Source organism: Carya illinoinensis, chromosome 7 (assembly GCF_018687715.1).
Source record: "Carya illinoinensis cultivar Pawnee chromosome 7, C.illinoinensisPawnee_v1, whole genome shotgun sequence".
In the NCBI taxonomy this organism is placed as follows: Eukaryota; Viridiplantae; Streptophyta; class Magnoliopsida; order Fagales; family Juglandaceae; genus Carya; species Carya illinoinensis.
Window position 1 is genome coordinate 41,580,494 of NC_056758.1, and position 10,465 is coordinate 41,590,958.

At 26.9% G+C, this 10,465-nt stretch overlaps 1 non-coding gene across 1 annotated transcript; it reads right to left on the reverse strand.

The window, feature by feature from the left end:
• Positions 1-7,830: 7,830 nt before the first annotated feature.
• LOC122317664 lies at positions 7,831-7,948 on the reverse strand. The gene has a single exon (XR_006244585.1). It is a non-coding gene; the product is annotated as a small nucleolar RNA snoR77 (small nucleolar RNA).
• Between the last annotated feature and the right edge of the window lie 2,517 nt (positions 7,949-10,465).

Here is a 10,465-nt window from a genome sequence, read left to right on the forward strand (position 1 = left end):
ATATAAAATAATATAAGAGTTAAAAATTAAATAAAATATTATTTTTATTTTAAAATTAAAAAAATTAAATTATTTATTATATTTTATTTAAAAATATAAAAAATTTATAATAATTAAATAAAATGAGATGGATTAGATTGACTCATTATTCAAATAAGATCTAAATGAAATTGATTGCTACGCGGGAAGTCCTACACCGAATGTATCGTACGGGATGTTAATTTCCTTTTACCCATAATTATACATTGTTGAGAGTGTATGAATGGTAAAAAATAATTGCATATTGAATGATTAAAAAAAATAAGACTAGATATAAAATTTAAATGTATAACTTTAAAATAAGATTTGGATAATGAGATGAAATGAGATAATTTTATATAAAAAATTTAAAGTTAAATAAAATAAAATATTATTTTTTAATAATAATATTATTTTAAAATTTAAAAAAATTAAATTATTTATTATTTTTATATACGAATTTAAAAAATTTATAATATTAAAATAAAAATTGAGATTGTTAACCAAACCCAGCTTAGTTAACCTTTTGTTTAAAAAAGTAGGAAAATAAATCTGTTCCCACGTTTTTACGATGGTACCAACTTTTTTATAATTAACTGGCACCGACGCTCATACTTGTATATATTATATTAATTATTACTCTAAAAGAAATTTGCCACAAATTGAAAGCATTCATTGTTGACGTGACACTGTCATCGGGGCGGCCCACTGGTAAAGGATATTTAGACCATTGTATTAAAGCTCCCACCAAGCAAGTGACGTAACATTGTGATCAAGGGCGGCCCAATAGTAACGCTATTTAGGATGAAAACTCCTAAACATAAATAAATTAACTAGTCTATTTGATAGCTCATTCGATATTTATTTAATTAAACTTAAATCGAACTTGATTCGTAAAAAAAAAATTCATTCATAAAAGTAAATATCCGTTCAATTTATAAATGACATGTATCTGATAAAACTCGACTCAGCTAAGACTCGTTTAGGCTGCTTGTTTATGCTCGAGTCGACTCGTTAATTCGATTCGATTAAAACTTATTCATATATTGATAAATATATACATACACATATATATACATGTATATATATTAGTTAATTATATAAGCATACCACTTTTATAATTAAATATATAATATGTAATATAATTACTTATGTCTATATAGTGAATATACTTCATATGTATATTTTATAATTTATATAATAATTAGTCGATAAAATTTAATAATTTCGTATACTAATATGTGAGAACTATATATGAAATAGATATATACTATCATATTAAGTGTATGTATTAATAATATATGTAAGCGTATAATATATTATTATTTTGGATAAATATCAACTAGTTTGATATTAATTATTTATAAATTTTTTAAAATTTTATAATTCAATAGAGATTTTACTTGTTAGTTGTATAAATTCAATATTAGTTCTTTTATTTATTTATTTTATTATATATTAAATCTTATTAAAAATAATAATTCAAATCCGAGCTCTGGCTCAACTCGAACTCGTTTATAGGACGAGCTCGAGCTCGAGTTGAGAGTCTTATCTAGCTCAACAAAGAATAAAAAAAATCTCGAACTCAAGTATTTTGAGTCAAGCCGAGCTTGGCAAGTTAAAAATCGGCTCGACTCGATTACAGCCCTATCTACACACCACACACCATATTTTTTTTAATTTTTAATTTTTTATCAAATGTTTGATGTATAGATAATGAGTGAAAAAAATTAATTAGTTTAAAAAAAATAAACTCAAAAAAAATTGAAAAAAATAAATAAATAAATGTGTAGTGCCTAGACTTATGTGTAGCAATGCTCATTTAGGTTATTTAATACAATGTATTATTTATAATTTTAAGTAAATACTGACATAAATCTATTCCCAGAGCTCTACTCTGTTCATCGCGGGGAGGGGACTGGGGCTTTGGCTCCACCAACGTCCTTGCTTTGCCAGCCTCAACCTCTGCTTAGGGTAGTATTTATTTTTTATTTTTGGTTTAGCTTCGAAATTAGACGATTTGCTACTTTCTGGCAATTTTGGTACGAGACGCACCTCACAATTAGCCTCCCTAGGCGTCGATCTTCAAGTCGACAAAAGAAGTTTATTATTTCAAGCGACGCATTCACCTCACACGCGACTTATGCAAAGTGCGAGTTTCACGCGTTGCCGTGTTTAGAGACGTTTTCTACCACCATGTGTGGTACAATCTAGATCAGCAGTGTTGGGTCTTCATGTTCCTACCATTCACTCCTCTCTAGTTGCGACGCGTGTGTTGCACGCCCCATCACCGACAGTATTGTCCCCTCACCGGCAATTCATCTCAGTTCCTCGTTACTTTCCTATGTTTTCGCTTTCCCTAATCAAGTATTGAGTGAAAAGTGGTTGTGGCAATTTCTTCCAGCCAGTCTAGACTAATACTTTGCAACACACCCCTATTTACTTCGGCTTCTAGCTGCAACTTTATAATCTGTTTATCAAACTATTTAAAAACTATCACCTAGTAGTTTTCCTTTGTAAGAATTAGGTGAGAGCCAATATTTTGTTTCTGTTCACCCTCTTTTTTCTTTTATGTTGTACTGCGTATTAATTTTGAGAAGACTGTATGAGACTCTCACTCCATTGAACTTGTATCTTATATCTGTTAGTTTATCTATAAAATATCTTATTTGTTGAAAAAAAAACAATAAAAATATGTATTCATTCTAAGAAGACTACGAAAAAAATAAATATTTATTCTAAGAAGAGGTTGACAGTTGGATATTGTAAGCCATCTTTAGATCCAAAGACTCTGTTTAGTCCAGGGTAGGTGGATGTCGCCCACCAAGTCTATCGTGTAGAACTTCATTTAGATTAATTGATAAATACGATACCCAAGGACCTTTACCCAGTCTAACAGACTAATTTCACAGTCAAAATCATATTTAACTCTTATATTATGTTAAAAAAATCGTATAAAGTACTAAAACATCCATTGAATTTGATCCCCTCTAAAAGTTTGTCCGTCGCCTACGCCACCACCTTTCTCTTTTCATATTTATAGAATAATAATAGCCTTAAACCTCATTGACAATTAATTTACAACCTAAATAACAAAAATAAAATAAAAATGATGTGAAAAGCAACTTATAATTTTACAATTTGCAAATCAGTTGAAAGCCTATCATCGTGCATATTTATATACCTTGCTAAGAGCATCCTCAATAGATTAGTCAGAGTTAAATTATTTTTTGATGAATGAAAGAGAAATTTAGCTTTTGGTTATTCTATTTACATAATTTTCTATATTAAAATAACTATTTTTTCATTATATAATGATAAAAATAATATAAAATAAATTTAATTTGAACTAATCACATCAAATCCCTGCATTGAGTTACTTATTCATTTATTATATAGTAATAAGTAATTAATAATTAAAAAAATATCTTAGTTTTTGTAATTTATTAATTTATTTTATTTTATCATATTTTATCATTCTAATTATTATATGTTAATTAATAATTATATTCTAATTAAATTTGAATTAAAAAATTAATTAGCAATCATATTCTAATTAAATTAAATTAGTAATTAATAATGAAAAAAAATCTACCTATTTCTAATCTAACTATATTTTTTTAGCCATATTTCTTTTTTTAATTAACCATGCAGGCTGCATAGGATGAAATAAATAACTTTTTCCATTGGCACGCCGCACGCCTTTATATCATGAAGGGGAGCAGTTGATGACAAGTAGAGAGAGAAATAATTGTTAAAATAAACATTTGTTATAGCTACAGTAATAAGTAAATTTGGAAATATTTTTAGTATTTACTGTAGTTAAAATTTAAATATTTAAATTTTGACTAATCGATTTTGGGTAATTTATTGTGATAAAAATTTTATGTGCAGTCCTTTTTATGCATTCCAGTGATATGATTAGTTAGATATTAAAAAAAAATTAATCCAACTAATCATATCAGTGGAGTGCGTAAGAAGTATATAAAAATTAATTTGTTATTTCTTTCCTTGCTAATAAGAAATAACAAATTAATAAATTATTACGTATGTAAGGGTTAAAATGAGAAACTGGTTTAGGGGTTAGAGCATCTTCGATGGATCAGTCAAATCCATCCCACATTTAGCTATTAGACTCTAACGTACCATCACAATAAGAGCAATGCTACATACAGTCACTTTTGTATACTTCTTACGCACTCCACTGATATGATTAGTTGGATATTAAAAAAAAATTAATCCAACTAATCATATCAGTGGAGTGCGTAAGAAGTATACAAAAGTGACTGTATGTAGCATTGCTCTTATTGTGATGGTACGTTAGAGTCTAATAGCTAAATGTGGGATGGATTTGACTGATCCATCGAAGATGCTCTAACCCCTAAACCAGTTTCTCATTTTAACCCTTACATACGTAATAATTTATTAATTTGTTATTTCTTATTAGCAAGGAAAGAGCTACTTTGTCTTTTACCGCTTAATAAAAATTTATTTATTTATTTTTATTTAGTGATTAAATAAGTGATTTTAAATATATTAGTATATTTTTTTATTTTTAAAAAATATTTAAATATATTAAAACTGTGAAAAAAATAAATTAAAAAAATAAAAAACAACATGCGGTCAAATGGAAATAATAAATCTACACGCGGTTTTAGTTCCATTCTTTCACCTAACTCTCATTTTACAATTTTTACTTTCCAACTCCAATAGTCCCATTTTTAACTCAAGCTCTCCACCTGCTCTAGCCCAATGAAAGTCCCGTTTGAAATCCAGTTCAGTTTCCTCCTCCGGTCCATTCCATTGCCGCCTGTCTCCTCTATTCTTACCAACTCCCTGCACACAATACTCCAGCCATACAGCTGTCTTTGACTTGTCTCCCGGTGTGCTCCCCCGCTAATTCGTTTTTTTAAGTGATTACGTGGTGTTGGTATATTTATAATTATATATTTTTATTTTTTTATTACCATTTTATCATTTTATAATATAGTATTATATAATAAAAAATTATTTATTATATTTTATTTGTGAACATACTATCTAATATTATATTATAAAATGATAAAATTATTATAAGAAAAAATATGATGAATAAATTTTCTCTCCAAATAATACTATCAAAACATGCCGCTATTTTATTTTCATCATTGTTATAAATATAATATTTTCTATGCTGGCAGATAATTTCTTTATTTCTTAAAATATATTTAAAAGTTGATGAACAATATCGCATCATAGGATAGATATGGATTAGTAATATAGGTTTTAAGAGGAAGTTGATAGAAATGGATTAGTAATATAGGTTTTAAGAGGGAGTTTTTCTTTCATACATGCAGTCAGAACTTTTTTCTGTCTTCACAATTTTTTCCACTATACTTATCAAATCAGTTCTTAATTTGATATTATCTTCAACATATTTTATGTCTTGTTTTTTTACCTTAAGTAATAAGGGGAGGCAAAGACTACCAGTATAGCAATCCTCATTAAGCATGATTATAAAAGTTCCTCTCATTGTAAAATATCCAGTTTGAGTTATAATTATTGCTCCAAGAGCGAGTCCGTTACCACAATATTTCTAAAATATCCAGTTGATTTAAAACTCATTCCATGGCCCAAATATCAAGCTTTACCATCATAAATAATTTTAACTTATGTCTTAACTCCGACTTTTGACCTCAAAGTTATGAAATACAAGCTTATACTTATTGGGCTATCACCTTGATGGTAACATACAAACTTTATGTTAATTCAAATAAAACATTAATCATTTATTTGTCACCGTTTTAATTAGGGGTGTAAAAATTAATCGAAAAACTAGTCCGAACTGGTTCAATTTTAGACAAGACCCGTTTCCTTAGTTTCAAAACTGGCCGGTATCAGTTCGGTTCTGGTTCTATACTTTTTAAGACCGGTTCGGATATATAAATTATATATAATATATATAAGATAATGTTATTATAATTTATAACATAAACTTTTAATCTTAAATATGAAAATTTATTTGATCATATACTTTAATCATAATATATATATTAATAACATATTATGGCCTCTCAATATATTATTTTTTATGAGTACGTTAGTAAATTGGTAATACTAATATACATTGGTATATAATGTGTATTAATTACTATTTATATTTTATGGCCTAATACTATATTACTATTAGTAATATATTTTAAGTTTATATGTAACTATACTAAATAATTATATATCAAATAATGATATAGTAATACTAATACTATTACTATTAATGATTTAGTTCTAATAAATTAAAATTTACCATAACAAATAATAATATATAGTTATTCTAATCGATATAATTAATACTAATATATAAATATATTAATACTAGTAAAATCGGAAAACTTGACCGAACCAGACTGGATCTGATAAAATCGAAGGTATCAGTTTAAGAGGGTAACTGGTGCATAATCAGTTTTCAAAAATTTAAAATCAATGCATACTAGTTCGGTTCTAAATTTTATCCAAAATTGAATCGCTACACCCCTAATTTTAATTAAATGATCTTTATTTATTAAAAATAATATCAAATCAGAATAATAATCAAATTAACTATTAATTTGATAATATCTACTACGTATCCAATCCGAACAAACATTTAATAATTAAAAACTTTAATTTATTCGCAATTGAATTCCTCATTGATCATTGCGGATATTCAGCTTAATTCTTCTCCGGCATCTGTTTGGGAGTGCTGCATTTGTTACATACCGTATTGCTCTCCCTCGGCATGGATACTCACAAAGAAAACCCAAAAACCGATTTGCCTCTACTTTACTGTTTTGAATCAATCATGTTAAGGATGTAAATTGCTCCACCTGTTCGAATGAGAGAAATAGTTATCTTTGACTTACGGTGGTGGCTCGGCCCTGATCGGTGTCGTCTTAAGCCCATGGTAATTCTAAGCAATAGTATTATGTCTATACGTACATATATAATCGTGAATATAAAATAAATAAATAGAGAGATAAATACACAAATTTATATAATTAGACATAAGGCCTACATCCATAAATTATTTAGAGGGCAGATCTACTATAATTAAAATATTTTAGAATCACTTATGACCTCTTTTAGCTCATAGTACTATAAATGAGATTTGAACCCCTTTAATCCAAAGAAGTTAAAGAGGGAGTTTTTTGCCCGGTAGTTGAAGAATCTCTCTCTCTCCCTCTCTGTCACCCATAACTCCCCCCTTTCATCTGGTCAAATCTCTTAATTATATTAAGTCATTGTCAGTAATTGGTGAAAAATCTATCTTTATATTAGGTTCAGTTTGGTAATAAATTTTTTTTTATCTCAAATTTAAAATTTTAATTTTATTATTACAATTTTTTTAAATATCTATATAAAATATAATAAATAATTCAAATTTTTCAAATTTTAAAATAATAATAATAATTCATCTTAAACTCAAAATTTTTATCCCATTTACCAAACAGAATGTTGTCCAATTTTTCGTGTCTAAACTCCCTTCTCTCTCTTTTATCCTTTTCCCGTCACTTCTCTCTTACCTCTTGTTTTTTCCCTTATCAGCCATTGTTCCCTCTTTTTCTTTTTCGTTTTTGTATCCTTACTTGCTTCATGAGGAAACTCACCTAATGACTGGGCTATAGATGGTATATTGGACCTGAGCTATTTTTATCCCCTTCAATTCAGAAACTTAAGAATTTACACGGTTTCACTGAAAGACGGATGGAGAAAGAAGAAAAAAAAAACAATAACAACAAGAAGATAAACAGAATGTACTTGAACTTACTAGACCGAAAAAAAAAACAAGATAAACAGAATGTACTTGAACTTACTAGACCGGCTTCAAAGACATCTCAGGAAGTCTGAAGAGCAAGAGACACCTACGAGCAGTTTAACACCTTTGCCGTTAGATCTCGCAAACATCAGGCAGCCTGAATTACTACTTGGAAAAAATAATCATAGCTATAAAATTACCAAATTAGATTAAAATAATGTTAATAGTAAAGACGTCCAAGCCCTATATTCTAGAGAAATAATTGTTAACTCGAGTCTCATGTGTAATTGTGCCATTCTATTAAAAAATATTTTCAGTTTTACATAATTATCCTTTTTAAATAGAATTGTAAATCAGTTGTATTGTCATGACCTTGAAGGTTAAAAACTTAACCAAATTATTATCTAATATTCTTAAAGATTTTGAATCAATAATTGGGTTTTTAATAATTGGTATCAGGGCAGATATCACGTCACGATTTCAAGTTATAGAGGAAGCAATCTATAAAGTGGATTAAAATGTCTCGATATTATATGACATTGTATTAAGTTATTGAATACTGATAAATGAGTAAAGTCGTTAAAAGGAAAATGACTACCACCGGGTCATTATCAATATAATGGATTGCTATGGACGTCAGATTCGGAAGCGTGATGGAATGTTATGATTTTAAGGGTTAAAAGTTTAGCTAACTTAGTATCCAACAGTAATAGAGTTTTTGGGTCAATGATTAGATTTTGTTATTTTTTAAATGTTATATTTTCATGGATTTGATATTCCATTATCTAATAAGTCCATGAAAATTTGAAACAGAACACGAACAGTCAGAACCGAATTTATCATAGTTGTGATTATATATATATATATATATAGTGTCTCACATGCTGATAGTGGAAGGATATATGGACGAATTTGGAAGAATAAGGTCAAGAATTCTATTAAGAGCACCGCTACTGTGCCGCCCAGGCCACATTATTTTTTATTCTTTTCAGATTTTTTAATCATATTTAAATATTTTTAAAAATAAAAAAAAATATATTAACACACTAAAAATCACTTACTTAATTATTAAATAAAAAAATAAAATTTGATCAACAGTCAACTGGAACGGTACAACATGGGCGGCAGAGTGTTTCTCTTCAATTAAACATGCGTGCACGGCTCTCTAAGGTACGGGGACACGGCGGCCCGTGAAGCTCGTAAGCGGATTGGATAATGCATAAGGCCTATGCACTTGTTGGATAAAAGGCTTTACTCAATTAAATTGCGGATTGGATAATGCATAAGGCCTACGCACTAGTTGGATAAAAGGCTTTACTCAATTAAATTTGGATATTGACAGCTCGGCTCCTGGTTGCACATGACGTGTACTCTCTTGTAATATTTCCGTCACATTCTTCATAAAATTTGTTATAATTTAATTAAAAAATATATTTTTTAAATATTTTTCTTAAATTTTAGATATTTTTTAAAAACTTCATACATCTCATTCCTTATTATATATCTATTATATTATTTTTTTTTATTTTTTTTTACTTTCATTTACAAATTTAACTATTCAATATTTTTTCTTATATTTTGAACTATTACTATAGTGAATATTTTGAACAAAAATTTAAATTATATTTTTTTTGGATATGATAATATTCTTAAAATTAAATTTTTATATTTTGTAATTAATTAAATTATTTTTAGAATTATTATTTAAAATTATAACAAATATGAGTATAAGAGAAAGTATAGATGATTGGAAGAATAATTTATTTTATGTATTATAATAAAATATTGATAAAAAATAGTTTGGTGATGAACAATGCTTTCCTATATTTGAGGAACCACTGTTTATCCTATAAATATTAAAATAGAGATTCGGATGTAGGGAGTATTTTAATAAAAGTCGTAAAATAAATTTCAAATTATAGGAAAAATGATACTTTGGGACACCAAATGTGAATAACTTTATAGGTGTTAGAGAGTCATATCAAGAGATCTTTTTCCCACTCAACGGATAAAAAGAAAAGACAAATCATATATAAATTATTTTGAGTACGGTTATATGGTGAGATGAGATAAGATAATTTTATATAAAATTTAAAAGTTAAAATAAAATATTATTAGAATATTTTTTTTTATTATTATTATTTTAAAATTTTAAAAAATTAAATTATTTATTATATTTTATATATGAATTTAAAAAAATTATAATGATAAGATGATAGAAATATTTTCTCTATCTGAAGAGAGTCTCATCCATCTTATCTTCTGGATCTAAACTTAAAAACTTAAAATAAAAGAAAGATAGACAAGTAAGATATTGATATTGTATCAAGAGGAAAATAAATAAGATAAAATAATTACTTTTCAGTTCTTTAAAAGAAAAGGTTGCGAGAGGGAAAAGAGGAGGTATATCATATTATCATAGCTAAAAAAGAGAATTGTTAGAATAATTTAAATTTATTTTAAAATAAAATAAATTAAGATTTCAATTTTAAACATTATTTTTGGAATAATAATATACTTATAACTCTCATATTACTCATTTCAAAATTAATCATTGTAAATTTCGTTTTAATTAAAATAAAAATGAAAATTTAATTTTATATAATATTTATTCAAGATAGATTCGTAAGAAAGCGGTAAAAAGAGTTCTAAATTAATATTTTTTAATATATTAAA